Source organism: Typopeltis vanoorti, chromosome 13, assembly GCF_054136105.1.
Source record: "Typopeltis vanoorti isolate ZY-2024b chromosome 13, IOZ_Tvanoo_1.0, whole genome shotgun sequence".
NCBI classification, from domain to species: Eukaryota; Metazoa; Arthropoda; class Arachnida; order Uropygi; family Thelyphonidae; genus Typopeltis; species Typopeltis vanoorti.
This window is the reverse complement of record NC_143561.1, coordinates 69171824-69187822: the sequence shown is the minus strand read 5'-3', so window position 1 is coordinate 69187822 and position 15999 is coordinate 69171824. Positions and strand designations below refer to the sequence as shown.

The 15999-nt window shown below is 36.9% G+C and overlaps 1 long non-coding RNA gene across 1 annotated transcript in view; it reads left to right on the top strand.

Annotated features, from left to right (window-relative positions):
• LOC150100263 (uncharacterized) overlaps positions 1-15999 on the top strand; it is an 83007-nt gene that overhangs the window by 31625 nt on the left and 35383 nt on the right. Inside the window, exon 2 of the long non-coding RNA XR_016549264.1 lies at positions 829-907. This is a non-coding gene — a long non-coding RNA (uncharacterized LOC150100263). The remainder of the gene's footprint in view (positions 1-828; positions 908-15999) is intronic.

The window sequence follows — 15999 nt, the reverse complement described above, 5'->3', positions numbered from 1 at the left end:
TCCCCTCTCAGTACATACCAAAAATACTGGAAGGTCAAAATGACGTCAAGGGAAATAAATTAAATCAGTATGTTTATTTTTGATGTAATTTAATTTCAACATAAAATGTTATGTTATTTTTCTTGCTTTTCTGTTAGCAAAATCTTCGATGACATTGGCTTTTATTTTTGCTAAAATACTTCAAGCACTGTTCAGAGATTTTCATGCGAGTGCGTTTTTGGTCTGCTGTGAGCAAGCGCGCACCCATCTTGCGCAAAGCTCTTCATATGCCATTCTTCGTGCAAAATATATCCTACACGCTATTTTGAAATGCCTATAATCTTAGCATTTCACACACTTTGTCTAGCTGGTCATCCAATACCATAGCGTGCACTTGATCGATGATTTCTGGTGTTGTTACACTTTTTGGACGTCCTTCAAGTGGTTCATCTTCAAGGCTGGTACGGCCAGACTCCGCAGCCCATTTCTTATTTGTTAAAAACGAAGGAGAATAACATACTCAATTTTATCCATTTCAAGAGACAACGCTTTTGCTTCAGACAGCTGTATAAAATAAACTACTTGATAGAATGACTTGCAATTTCACATGGATGCTTATGACAGATGTACCAACTTAGAAAAAAAAATCTTGCCGATAGTGTTGCCATCTATGGCCGATGCCGAGAGCGTTTCCGACCACCTTCGTACATTAAATATGTTGTGTAATTTGAGTAATTTTAAATGAATTAATAATATCTATTAAATTATCTAACATATTGATTTAAAATTGGTTTGCAAAGATGTATTTCTTGCATCTGTTTCAGATTACACATTTTTATATCTATATAGGAAGAAAATGGAAAGGAATTCATAAGGAAGTAGGGAAAAATAGTTCAATTCGAGATGGCAAGAAACGGAACTACTTTCAGTAAGTTTTATTGCTATGAGCTTCCAAATATAGGTGCATATTTTGAAAAACATATCGCTGTTCTCACTCACTGTCGCCTTCTACTGAAGAATGGCACAGAAATAAATATTTTTATGACCACAGTAATATCATCCACGTGATATTGACTACTTCGTTGCAAAGTTGAAGTTTAAAGAAGTTTGAAATTTTAGTTTGAAGCCACCTGGTGTGAGGTGGTCTAACCAGATCAAATAGATAGTGGAGTGTTGTTTGAGACTTAATCGATCAATTGTTAGTGATGTCGAAATGCATTACCAAATAAATATGATGGATGCTAATGATCATTGATAACTTTAATTATCCAGTTGATAAGCGCATATAATTTGAAATAGTATTTCAAATTTTTGAAACAGTATGAGTGCATGAGTGCTATTGTCGATTTGTCTGAGTTTCTGGATTAAAAATCTAATCTCTGGTAGGAATAAATAGTTTATTATTTTAGAAAGTTTGGAAACTACATTGGGGGGGGAGGCTCAATGGCTTCTCATAATCAAGCAACAGCTTTCTGTAAATCTCATTAATGCTAAGATATAATAGTTAATCTTATATGCGTGCGGTTTGCCTGTTTTACAGCTGAGAAGCACTTTACCTTTGTGAGCCTTCGTACCTCAGTCGGTATTGCCCATGCCTTGGAAAGGCCTGGGTTTGAATTGTTTCTTGGAGGCGCAGAATATTTATTAGGACTTTTCATTTGAAGGTATTACTCGGTCTCATACGAAGCGACAGAATTTTCCTCCCAGAAAATCAGAACACATAAACATGCCAGAACACACGCATAATTTACACGCATAATACATTGGCGTCACTTAGCTGCTTGGGTTGTAAATCCACAACACCAATCAGTCTTCACTTCTATATTAGACTGGTTAACTTTCCTTCGAGTATGGGATCCCTACAAATGTTTTTCATATCCGAGAGAGGATCCAAGTCTTTCTAATCAAAATATGTTATGAATAACGCATTGAGATGAATGTTATAATCAAATTACTCTTTTCCAATTTAATTATTTTTTGTACTTAAGTCTCATAGACTTTAACGGTATATTGTCAACTAGCCATTATGCGTTTTTTTTTCCTCGAAAAGTATCGGTAGAGGCCCGCATATTCCTTTTTCAGAAACTCGCTTCTCCAGAAAGTGTGACGAAAAATATATGCATATATATTTTTTTTTTAATTTTAATTTTTTCGTTTAGCAATATTACAAAACATATACAGAAACATCTCTAAACAAAAACACTTCCTACATTTTCAGTTAGTACGTAACAGTCCGAAAATAAACATTGCGGTCTTCCGTTTATAAATTTTACAAAGATACTGCTTTCTTATAATTTATCATTCCTGCAGAGCTTGCTGTTTCCTGTATAATTTAAGAACACTTCTCATAATTAGATTTGCTAGGAGTGGTTCACAAAGGATGTATTCTGCTTCATTTAATCTTGGAGATTATATTTCTTTAATGTCATTTAATTATTTCTCTTTTATATACCCGCAGCTTACCTATCATCCTACTTTATTTCATTTTGTCTTAGAATTCCACTCTCTCTCTCTCTCTCTCTCTCTCTCTCTCTCTCTCTCTCGTTATAATTTTTCTTGCTTTAGACAGCAGTGTCACCGTAATTATTGAATTAACTTAGTACTTCTACCCACTAAGCCAGTTCAACTAAATAATAACAAATAAATTTTGTTCCACTTAGAGAAATTTTGCTAATTAGCATAAAAGATCTATAAATAGAGCAGTTTTTTTTTTTTGTCATTATTTACACAGTATGCTTATCTTTAGTGGTTCGCTTCCTTATTCTATTTTAAACCATACCAGATTTCTTTTTCCTATACTAAAAATACTGAAGAGGCTAATTGGTTCATAGTTAAAAACATATTTCAGCCCATCAACCCAGCGGTGAGCAAGTGAAATAATAATAAAAAAAAAAAACTTTATTAAGTACAATATACGAGTCGCTGTACCACATTCGTCGGCCATTTACCTCTAGGTTGGAAAGACCTGAGTTCAGATCTCATTTAGGAGAGTCGAGGAATATTTACGAGACTTATTTACGAGGTGTGTGTGTATGTGTGTGTGTGTGTGTGTGTGTGTGTGTGTGTGTGTGCATAGAATACTTTTAATTTTATATAAATTTTCATTATGGAATATAGAAAGAAGATCATTAAAATAATAATTTAAAATTATTACTAGACTATTCTGATTAGTCAACTTATTAGGGACACACCTAATAACGAATAGATTCTCCTCCTTTATCTGTAGAACAGCCTCAACTTATCAAAGCATACATTCCAGGTAAAATGCGTTCTGTGTATTCATAAAAGCGTTCTCTAACGATTTGTGTCATGTCACGTGACGCATTATCCTGCTGAAATTGACTGTTACTAGATAGATAAACGGTTAGCATAAAGGAATGCATTGTCGAAAACGATGGTATAAGTCCCAGTATTTAGATTTCTAGTACAAAAGACCCTGATGTGTGCCAATGAGATCATCCTACCACTAGTCAGCAGTGTTGCCGCATAGCACGATGGAATCCGTTGCTTCATGTTACAATGGGCGTGAAACAATTGGAATTAGGGTTCCTTAGGCCAGCAAACGTTTTTTTTCTTCTTCTTCTTTTTTTCGTCTTCGGAAGCATTCAGTGTCTTTGTTACCATCCGTAACGTTTTTAGGCTAACAACACACAGTAGCTGATCCCGACAAGTCATCTGCTGCTATACCCCTTTCCTATGGATTGTGCGTTTGGACATGGGTCTTTGCAAAATGAATATTTTTCGAAGAAGCATCCGACTGACTGTCCGCATTCCATCTTATTATTATTATTATTAATGCAGAGGCTAATCGACAACTCAACCTTTCCTTCTGTGGAAAAATGGTAGACCATGAGCCTCATCCAAAATACCTTGGAGTGAGCCTGGACAGAGGCCTAACCTATAAAAGGCACATCATCAACCTCTCCAATAAAATTAAAACCAGATATAACATCATTTCAAGGCTTGCTGGAACAACCTGGAGTTGTGGTGCAGAAGTCCTAAGGTCGTCTTCACTAGTCCTCGCATTCTCTGCAGCAGAATATTGTGCTCCTGTCTGGGAACTCTACCATGTGCAGAATTAGTGGGACAGTGAGAAGTACCCCTCTCTCCTGGCTGCCTGTCTAACATTGCTTCACCAAACATATGAGAAGACAAGCCTTGATTAAAGAATTTAATAAAGCAATGAGCAATCCACACTTGCTCCTACACCAGAATCTCATAAACCCACCTAGTTTTCGCCTCAAATCTAGACAGCCTCTCTGGTCCATGGACGAACCCTCTTCAGTTGCGCTGCCATCAATATCTGATATATGATGAGAATACTGGTCCAATAATCTACCAGCAAACGGCTTCGTGGTAGAAGATCCCGGTGCTCATCAGCCTGGTTTTGATCATTCTAGGAAGATTTGGTCATCCATAAACAGGATCAGAACTAGTCAGGGCAGATGTGGCTACCTTCTACATAAATGGGGACTGTCAGATCACCCTTATTGTGATTGTTCTCCCGTGGCTCAGACGATTACTCATATTGTGTACGACTGCCCAAGGTGCCAATTTCACGGTGGTGGCCTACAAGACATCCACAAGGTGACGGATGAGGCCTTGAATTGGCTTTCCAGCCTTGACCTTGACCTGTAGTTAGTATGATGGTGGCGGTGGTTATAGAGGAAACAGAAGATCACGGTCCCGTCTTACCACGAAGACGTTATTCTAGTAGTTAATCTCATAATCCTCGTCATAGTATCAGCAGAACTCCTCCTCATGTTAGACGATGATGATACAATGTGAAATGGGCCTCCTCTAATAGATCAAGTTTTCTCACACAAGATACAACTGCTCTCTACTTAAACCTCGGATACAGCTGCTTTTATGTTGTGAAAACATGCAGCCTTGTCATACTTGGTGCAGCAGGACGATAATTGTCCCTGGCTTAATTATTATTATTATTATTATTATTATTATTATTATTATTATTATTATTATTATTATTATTATTATTACGGGCAACTCCAGGGAGTCATTAGACTCATCGAGGGAGGCCCCAAATCATATTCATCACAACTATTCGACATTCATAGAGTATCTATCATGCCTCGCCTTAAACTCACTCACTGTCACAGCATCCACCACAGACTCTGGCAGCCCATTCCACTCATTCACTACTCTAAAAGTAAAGAACCCAGCTCTAACACCTTTACTAACACCACTTTTGCCCAGTTTCCATGGATGTCCCCTAGTCCTCCCACAACCAGCCCTGTTCTCAAAAATATCTTCTGAATTAATTTTATAGAAACCCTTCAGTAATTTGAATGTCTCAATCATATCTCCCCTCCTCCGCCTATCAACCAATTTTTGCAACACACAAATCCTCAACCTGTTCTCATAAGGTTCATTCCACAGACCTGCTATCATCTTGGTCACCCGCTTCTGGATCCTCTCAACCTCCTCCCCATCAAAAAGAAACCTAGGTGACCAAATCTGGGCACAGTAGTCGAGATGAGGTCTTATCAAGGCTCGATACAGAGGAACAATAACCTGCATGTCTCTGCTTGTCAACCAAGTGATTTGATGAGCTGATTTGGCCACTTTTGCAATGTGCCCCCTAAACTTCAACTCATTATCCACCAACACTCCTAAATCTCGTGCCTCATCAATTTCCAGGAGTACAGTTCTACCAATGTAGTAAACTGCTGCCAATCTTTTTACCCCAAAATGTATAACCTTACATTTTGCCACATTAAATTGACATCCATTCTCCTTAGCCCAGACCTCCAATCAATCCAAATCATCTTGCAAAATTTTGACATCATCTGCATTCACTATTGCCCTACCCAACTTTGCATCATCCGCAAACAAATGAACTGTTCCTCCCAGATCCTTTCCTATATCATTAATGAACAAATTAAACAGCAGTGGTCCAAGAACAGATCCGTGTGGCACACCACTAGTCACAGGCCGTCTTTTGGACTCTACTCCTGAATAAACCACTCTCTGATATCTCTCCTTCAACCACCCTCCTATCCATCTCACCAACCCTATGTCCATCCCCATATGCTGCAATTTACTGATTAGAATTCCATGTGGTATCCTGTCAAAGGCCTTAGCAAGGTCCAGTAGAATCACTGTAAACCCATTACCCTTATCCAGTTCAGCCGTTACTGTGTTATAATACGTGAGCAAGTTACTGAGGCACGACCTACCCTTCATAAAACCATGCTGTCCCCGATACAGTATCCCATTTTCATCTATGCAATCTTGTATTTTCCTCTTGACTATTTTCTCCAAGACCTTGATAATGATTCCTGTTATGCTGATTGGCCGTTAATTTTCAACAGCAGCCTTGGAACCACCTTTATGCAGCGGAACTATTTTCCCCCTCTTTCCACCCCCTTGGGATTGACCCAGACCCGAAGCTCAAATTAAACAAAATGGTCAAGGGCACTAACAATTCTTTAGCCACTTCACTTACGACACGAGCTGGTATACCATCCAATCTCACAGATGTATTGACATTGAGGTTCTGTAATAGACTAGTTACATCTACTTCATTCATTGCAATTCCAGTATAAGCTGTTGTTTCTTCCATTCCTGCAATGTCACCACCTGGATGATATACTCTTGCAAAGTGCTCGCTCAGTAATTCCACTATATCAACTGATTCGTTACCTCCCTACCCTCAACATTTTTTAAGATCATTCTGCCATGAACATTTTCCCTTTTACTTGCAACATATTGAAAAAACTGTTTGGGATTCTCTTTAGCCTGCATGGCCAATTTTCTTTCATAATCCGCTTTTGCTTTTCTTACCACCCTTGTTACCATCCTGGCCTGAGCTTTATACTGTTCCTGCGCCTGCTGGTCACCTTTCTCCTTAAATTCCCTCCACAATTGTTTCTTTTTTTGCAGCCCAAGCTTCATAGTGTTATTCATCCATTTAACCCCTACTCGATTTCTTATTCGGACTCTTGGTATACAGTCAACCATTGCCTCCTGCAAACACTTCTTAACCACCTCCCATGCATTATCAACATCCAGCCCTTGCAGTTTTACATGCCATGGCACTGAGCCAAGCACACTCCTAAGCTTGTCATACTTACCAGCCCGATAATTCCACATGTACCCTTTCTTAATTGTAAATTCGACTCCTTTACCCACCTCCCAAGTCATGACCTTATGGTCACTCTCACCAATTGATGGCAACATGGTCATGTTCGTCACAGCCACATTCTCAGTTGCAATTACTAGGTCAAGCACTCTCTGCCCCCTGCTATTTTCCACTACATGATGTCGCAGATAGCTGTCCCTTAATAACCGCATAAAATCCAATTCCTTCCTCCCATGTGCCCTCTCCTCTTTCTAGTCAATGTTACCATAATTGAAATCACCCATAATAATTACCCTCCTTCCACTCATTTCTTCTATTTGCCCCACCATCTATTCCATCACCTGGTCTATAGCAGCACCCAATTGTATATTTTGTTCTGCTAGATTCTATCTCACACCAAACAGCCTCAAATGTGCTCTTTTCTTTATCCTGCAGTTCAACTTCTATACTTCTTGGCTGCAACTCATCAGCTATCATCAATATCACTCCTCCCCACTTTTTTATTCTCCCTGTCACTCCTGAACATGCTATACCCGTCGCATTCAATCCCACTAGTTTTATCATCTTCTGTCAGCCATGTTTCACTAATACCAACAACCCGTGGCCTAGAAGTGCCAACCAAGGCAAAAAACTCTTCCTTCTTTTTCCTAATACTCCTGGCATTAGTGTACATGAATTGCAGAAGCCCATTAGTCCCATCCTTACTTTGATGCCTTATACTAACTATCCCATTCTGATTTGTTGTCCTTCGTACTCGCTCGGGCATATTATACTCATTCATACATTCAACTGCTTCCCTAAGGTCTGCATATCTACTTTCCTCCCCCCCCCCTTTCCCCTTAATAAATCTAGTTTCCCTGATTCTGCACATCCACTTCATTCAACAACATTTTTTCAATTCTCCTTACACCGAATCCATTCAAATGCAAACCATCCATCTTATATAAATCCTTTCGCCCATCGAACTCACTCCACACATCCACAAATTCCACACCACTCTCCATGCATAACTCACGCATAAAGTCATTGGCAATTATGGCCCTCCTTCTAAACACTTCACTGTCATACCGCGGTAAAATACTCACCATCCTAATTCTCTCACTCTTCTCTTTTGCTACCTCAAGTAATTCCCTCACATCCTCTATCATTTCCATTTTGTCTTCTTTCAAATCATTTGTTCCTGCCACGATTATCATCTCTTTCACCCTCTGTTTTTGCACTCGAATAGATTCGCTGACGTCCTTTATGTTCGCACCCGGCTGGTACGATTTCGTCAAACTCTCACCTATCACACCTCTTAATAGCGAATCCCCATACAGCACTCGCTCCTTCATTTTATTGACGTTTACGAACATGCTATTATTTTTCGTAACAGACTTTCGCCGTTAAAGTTGCTTTTGCTTTATATTTTTTTTTTAAAAAAGGAAATACTTAGAAAGCAGGTTGTGCCTTTTATGTAATGAATTTTTATATGTTAAGATTTTCATCATTTGTTACTGGAAATTGATCGTACTTTTCACTTACCAGTTTTTCATGTAGCCATAAGCATAAATAAATAAATAAATTATTATTTGATCTCATACACGAGAGGTAGAAACCTATAAGCAGGGGCGGCTCGTGCATATGTACTACGTAACTGCAGCAGCCCTAATTTTCTTGATATATATAAATATATTAATTAATTTATTTATATTTGCTTGTAATATTTAATTTTATCATCAATAATCCTATACAATTGTCTTATTTTATATAAAAAATAATAAAAATCTGTCTTGTAGCAGCACTTAGGAGGGCGAAGGACGCTAGCAGCACTTAGGAGGGCGAAGGACGCTAGCAGCACAGTGTTTACCACAGTGTCATATTGCTAGTATTTGCTACGCGCGCAAGCATATACACGTCATAGCGAAATGCGAGATATTAGCGTAAAGCACTGTCCGTCGCCCAGTTCCCTGTTGTTTATATGCAGTTTGCGCCAGTAGCAGAGTGTTCGTAGTGCTTATCGTGTTTACTCCGTCTCTTTAAATATTTGGACATTACAATTAAAGACATAACATTTGTTATAGTTTTTGGCTTAGAACATTATTGGGATTACGATAATGGATTTTATTTTTAAGTAATTTTGAATTATACTAGACTGTATAATTTTATCGATAATAAACAATATTTTTTCATGTTTAATTTTTTTTTTTAATTTTTACCATAATTTTGATATTTTATCCAAACACGTGTACACTGTATTTACAGTGTGTATGTATATTGTTGTAGGTGTTTATCAGCACTTTCCAACGACCCCCCCCCCCCCTCGTTCATTTTATTTATCGTTCTGTGGATGACTGACTTAAGTTAGGGGATTATGTAATTTAAACTGTTACGGTATGATACATGAAATATCAAGTGTCATCAATACTTCTTAACTTGATTATAATTTATAATTATAAGTTAATTAAAAATTCAATTTAAATTACCCAATAATTTTTATGCGATATTAAAATGGAGTATATTATGGATTCATATATATTTTATAGCCAAATATAAAATAGAAACTTAAAAACAAAAGTTCCTAATTTACAAGAATTTATGAGAATATAGCATTCGGCATTGGATTTGCTTTGATTTGCCTTACTTAAAAGACACGAACACTGTCCAGGAGCCGTATCTTCGCCTTTTATTAGTGCATGAATTAGGTTTCACTGAGAGTTGTTTCGAACTCTTGCTTTTTATCAGACTAAGCAGAAACCTAAAGAGGCCAAAACCCTCTTTTCAATACCATGCACATGTCACAAAATTAAATTCATCATTAATACTTAGTATTTCTCGTAATATAATTACTAAATTGCAACTCCTGTTTAGTAATTGAACAGCACTTTTCCATTAATAATATTTCCTCATCTACTCTTATGAGCAAGAAAACAACAAACGAAGCATCCTCTGCTTTCTTTTCTTGCTCTTTGAAGTAGTCCTCCGTTAAGTGTAGTCATCAGTGATTACCCTTAAAATCGACGGAATTAAAATCCCATCTGTTTTTATGAATTCCAATCAAACTAAACAAGAATAGCGGCGATGCTTTGGTTTGAAGGAACGTTTAGAAGGATAAAAGTGAGTTATACGATCGCATATCGAAATGGTGAGTTTTTTTCATCGAGCAATGCAAACCGACCAGAGAACACAAAGACACATAGTCATACACCATAATTCCCTATTTTGAAGATCTCCGTAACTCTAGCGGTATCGACGAAGCCCTTTTGCTGGAAAGACCTGCGAATGATTTCCGTCAAGGATGCAAAAAAAAACTTTATTAGTGCTTTTCAACTGAAAGTGAGTTAGCCGGTCTTATACAGAGATAGTAACTCGAGTCTTTTCATCCCATGGAACCAGACAAACATGATTATTCGAGACAAACATACGCAATTAACAAACATGATTATTCGAGACAAACATACGCAATTAACAAACATGATACAAGTCTCAGAGTCTTATAAAGTGCCCACAATGTCTGGTGCAATCAAGTTTCAAAAGTTACAGTGGGTAGGACATGTTTTTCGTATGGAAAATGATAGTGTTCTTAAGTGACAATAAATGATAAAATTCTTGGTAAAAGATCAAACCCAGAACAAGATAGATAGACATCTTTAGTTAAGATAACAACATCATACTAAAATGTCCAAACTGGAGAAATAAAGTTTTGCACGGACAGGGCTGGAGGCAAGAAATACCTGCCTGGTTGGCCGAGTGAATAGCATACTCGCTCTCCAATCAACAGGTCGTGGGTTGGAGTTCCACCGTGGGCATCGGAGTTTGTTAAAGCCTGCTCTGGACAAGCTTGTATAGCTCCTTGAGTTTATAATACTTGTTTAAAAAAAAAATCCAGGAGACCAAGTCTCGATTTGGCCTGTACAGCCATAAGAAGAAGATTTCTGTTCACTTGGAGTATCTTCACAACTTGAGACATCGAGTTGTGAGTGACTGCATGCCGGCCTGGTTGCCCGAGTGGTTAGCATATCCACTTTCCAACTACGAGGCTGCAAGTTCGAATCCCTCCAGGGACATGGATGTTTGTGATTGTTCAACTAACTCCTTGTGGAAGGGGTATCTGCGGCTCTACCACGTCTTCTAGCAGATGGCTTCACTCGCAAAACCCAATAATATACGGGGATGATGATGAAGTCGCATGTGAATAGCTAAGTGACCACATTCCATTCCATTCTCCTTAGAGCCAGCATTGAGTTTCAATGCTCTCAAAGTAGAAAAAATAAAAATAATAAAACGCACTTTCAAATCATAATATGAATTACAAATAAATAAATAAAAATAATCCTAAGAATTGACAATTTGTAATTAACGAACATTTCTTATATACATGTAAAACTGCACAATATTCATATTATTATTATTATTATTTTGCTTTTGCTAGAGATTCTTTTATAAGTCAGATTTTTTGTAGTAAAATTTTTATAGCATATTATATAATTTATGTATGTTGTTGTTGGCTACTCTTACTTCAAGAATCATTAGGGCTACAATTCCATCTGCTGTTAACCACGCTACTGGCCAGGACGTATATATACGTCCACATTTCCATGGATGCGAAGTGCATATTAAAATAGTAATACCATTCATATTACATTTAAATTTATTATGGATACGAAGCTTTTGAGGGTACGTATTTGATCTTTAATTATTATTATTATTTTTTATTTTTTATTTATTTATTATTTTTTTTTTTTTTTAGCGGTGTCTCCATGGAGTCAAAAGACTCATCGCGGGAGATCCAACATTGAAACACTAACCATTATTTACACAATACCTGTCATACCTCTCCTTAAATTCATTCACAGTTAAAGCATTCACAACCACCTCTGGCAACGCATTCCGCCCATTCGCAACCCTCCAAGTAAAAAATCTAGTCCTAACACCCTTGTTAACCACACTGGACGGTAAGGTGGTTTAAATTCTGGTTCAAAGTGAAATATTATCGGGCTGCAACTTTCATTTGACAGAGGTATTCAACGAGACACAAATTTGAAGTATTTGAGACCAGTTAATAATAATAATAATAAAAACTAGATCACTTAGAAAAAGGAAGGAAGTATATAGCAGAATAGGAGGAAATGAAAAACTATGATTCAGCTGTCCCCCTAACAATTTTCCTTAACACAGAAATATTACAATGAAAAAGGGTGATAATTTATCATGCGGAAATAAAAAGATTGTGCCTATAAGCATAACAATGAAAATTTATAAACTTCTTCGGGGGAAGTCTAATCTTAACAGATTTAAAAGATAGGTAGGATTTAAGACTCTTATTTCATCATAAAGAAGATAGTTTGGAAAGAATATTAATATTCTTTATCTTATTCATCACCTTAAGTTGTTTAAAAAAGGATTGATCATATAAATCATTTCACTTTCAAAGAGAAAAATACGAATATACCGAAATGCATTTGCTGATTTCAGTTGCTGTGTATAGTGCTTCGTAGGTCTTCGAGTCGTATCCCCCAGTTAGTCGATCTTTGGCTCAGGCAGATAGTTTTTTTTTTTTTTTTTTTTTTTTGTTGTTGTTATTGTTTAGGGTTTACGAACATAGACTGTAGTACCTGACCATCGACGACAAAGGTGGAACTTGGCTGCCTACTGATTTCCAACAAAATTAATGTTAAAAGAGTTCCAAATATATTCTTAGAGGTATGAAATGTTTTTTTTTTTTATCTTCACATTTCTGCAGTTACTGCTCACAGTACGGTTTTTTATTATTTCCATTCATAAACTGAGGACAACAGTCATTGGGATGATGTGCAATTGGATACCCTCTCCGTCAGCGGATCTAACTGAAATCTAGGATTTCTTCAGAATATCCTAGAAACATAAATCCTATGAACTCCAGCGGAATCACCTAACTTAGTTTCCGTTAGAAAAGTTGTGGGGAAAGTCAGCCTTGTATTTGTGACCAGATTCTAATTTAAGATTTGCAGTATAGGTTTAGTCTGTCGACTGCATCTCGGTTTGAAGCAAGAAGAAACTTGTAATCATAATTCAAAATGATCTAGTAGTTCATTTTTATACATCGATCATCAAGGAATTAAAGTGAACCAAGGTTGTCACTGAAAAACAATCTCAATTTCGCGTAGACTAATCGGCCTTCCGAACACACTCAATTTACAGACAGAAAAAAAGTACTGGTGTTAGTGATGATAGGAGATAGATGGCGTTGATAGTAGTAGAAAAATTAAGTAATAGTGAAGAGGGTGAGATGTATTTAGCGGAGTAGAGTGCCCTCCCGTGATGAGTCTTTGGACTCCCTGTAGATGTCACGTAAAAATAATAATAAAATTCCACTATTCCACCCTGTGGAATAGTGTGAATTTTAATAATAAAATTCACAATATTAAACGTGAATTTTAATAAAAATGTGAAGTTTAATAATAAAATTCAACTATTCCACTATTCCACCCTGTGGAATACTGGAATAGTGAAAACTACTCCACTGTGGAATAGTGGATAAACAATCTCAGCTATTCCAAATACAGTATTCCACCTGGTCGAGAGAAACCATATTTTGTATTTTGGAAATATTTCCAAATTGCACAATAATACAGCTACAAACACAGGAGAACTCTTAACTTTTAGTCATGAGTGATTATTGATCTTGAACTTTTCCCTTCTCCAGTTATATTTAATTCCTTAACTCTCCATTTTTCGATGCTGAAAGAGAGACCACAAAAATATGACATAAAAGTACGTTGCGTGTGGAAACGCGATTAAGCAGAAAGAAGGAACTTGGCATACATAGACTGGAAGAAGGAGGAAGATAATAAACAGATTCGGTAAATTTTGAAGCTGAATTATATATGGATGACTAGCAACTGTTTGTGTTTTCACGTGCTTAGAGAAACGTGGAGAAAACTGGTGGATTGAAACTTCTGAGGAGAAGCCCATGATGATAGAAAGAAGGGAGATGAACAGTCTGCAAAACGATCATCCGTTTGGACTGTTGATCATCTCCTTCTTTCTATCATCGCACATTTTTGAGGAAAGTTTTGATCCACCACCTCAAAGTAATTGAACAATATGAAGCCCAATGGTTGCTAAAATAGTTCACAAAAATTGTTCAACATTCACAATCAGAAATGCTATAGTGTAAATGTTCTCGAACATTTGGAAAAGTTTTTTTTCACACAAAGACTTCTTGTGGAACACTAGAAAGAGGGAAGTCCAATTTTTTGATACGTTTCAAAAGTCCGTGCTAACTATCTGTTTAAAGAATATACTTATAGAAGTTAGCAACAATTGTTAAGGCCCTGGAAGGTTATTTTTGAAAAATGTGTAATTAATGTCTATGAGTCCAAGGATAAATAATCAAGACTACTGGATTATCTAATCAATAGCTTTCCCCAGTAATAATATTAAACTAAACTTTTAGAAATGCACGTATGTCAGATATACTCAAACTGTGAGTGACTTTTGTAAAGTATCTTCTTTTGGTTACAGTGAACTCTATGGATAAGGTAGATTATTTAAACTTACATAAAAACATCATAATTATTGATTAACATAACGAGACCAGCACTCAGCAGTTTTCTTAATTAAATGAGTTACATGAAGGTACTGTCCTACCATGCAGAGCTTCAACGACAAGCCAGAAGAGACAAGGAAAAATACTTTAACCAGGAATGCCAACAAATAGAAGACCAAAACAAGAAAGGAAAAACAAGAGATCTTTTCAAAAAGATCAGGGAACGGACACGGAAGTTCAGCTCCAAGGTGACAATATTGAAAAGTAAACACAAAGGATATCTTACAGAAGCTGCAGACATCAAAGAAAGATAGAAAGAGATATATAAGATCTTTAAATAAAAGACTCCAAAATTACTGAAAATTCTGAAGAGCAGGATTATACGCAGGAGCCAGTACCATTGGAGACTGAAGTGAGGTGGGCACTGCAACAGCTATCCAGTAAGAAAGCACCAGGAGGGGATGGAATACTTATTGAGCTGCTCAAAGCCCTGAGAGAAGAATCAGTTAAAATTTTAACAGCTCTATCTCAGTGAATTTGGATCACAACTACATGGTCTAGGGAATAGAAAAAATTAGTTTATGTACATTTATTGAAGAAAGAGGATGCAAGAGAGTGTGAAATTTACAGAACTATAGCACTGATTTCTCATGCAAGTAAAGTCTTACTTAAGATCATTCAGAAAAGACTGGAACCATTCATGGAGAAAGAAATGCCAGATGAACAGGCAGGATTTTGAAAAGGCAGAGGAACAACAGATCGAATTGCCAATGCGAGATGATAATAGAAAGAGCACAGGAATATCAAAAGAATGTCTACCTTTGTTTCCTTGACTATAGTAAGGCTTTTGACTCTGTAGATCATGTAAAACTGTGGAATGTGTTAAGAACAATGGGAGTACCAGAGCATTTCACTATCCTTCTGAGGAATCTTTACTGTGAACAATGAACAAGAAGCTACTGTTCGAAGAGATCTTGGAGAAACTGAGTATTTCACAATAGGTAAAGGGGTGCGACAAGATTGTATTTTATCTCCGTACCTGTTTAACTTGTACAGCGAATACATTTTAAGAATGGCAGGGCTGGAGTATCTTCAGTTGGAATTAAAATTGGCAGAAGAAATATTAATAATTTGAGGTATGCAGATGATACCACCTTGCTAGCAGAATGCAAAGAAGATTTGGAGGAACTTATTATGAAAGTTAAAGAAGAAAGTGCTAAATATGGTCTTAAACGTAACCTCAAAAAGACAAAAGTTATGGCATCATGCGAACTTAATGATTTTGAAGTAGATGGGGAGAAAATGGAAGCAGTTAACAATTTTGTGCTCCTATGATCCCGAATTGATAAAGATGGTTATTGTACTGAAGAAGTTAGAAGAAGATTATTACTCGGAAAGAAAGCAA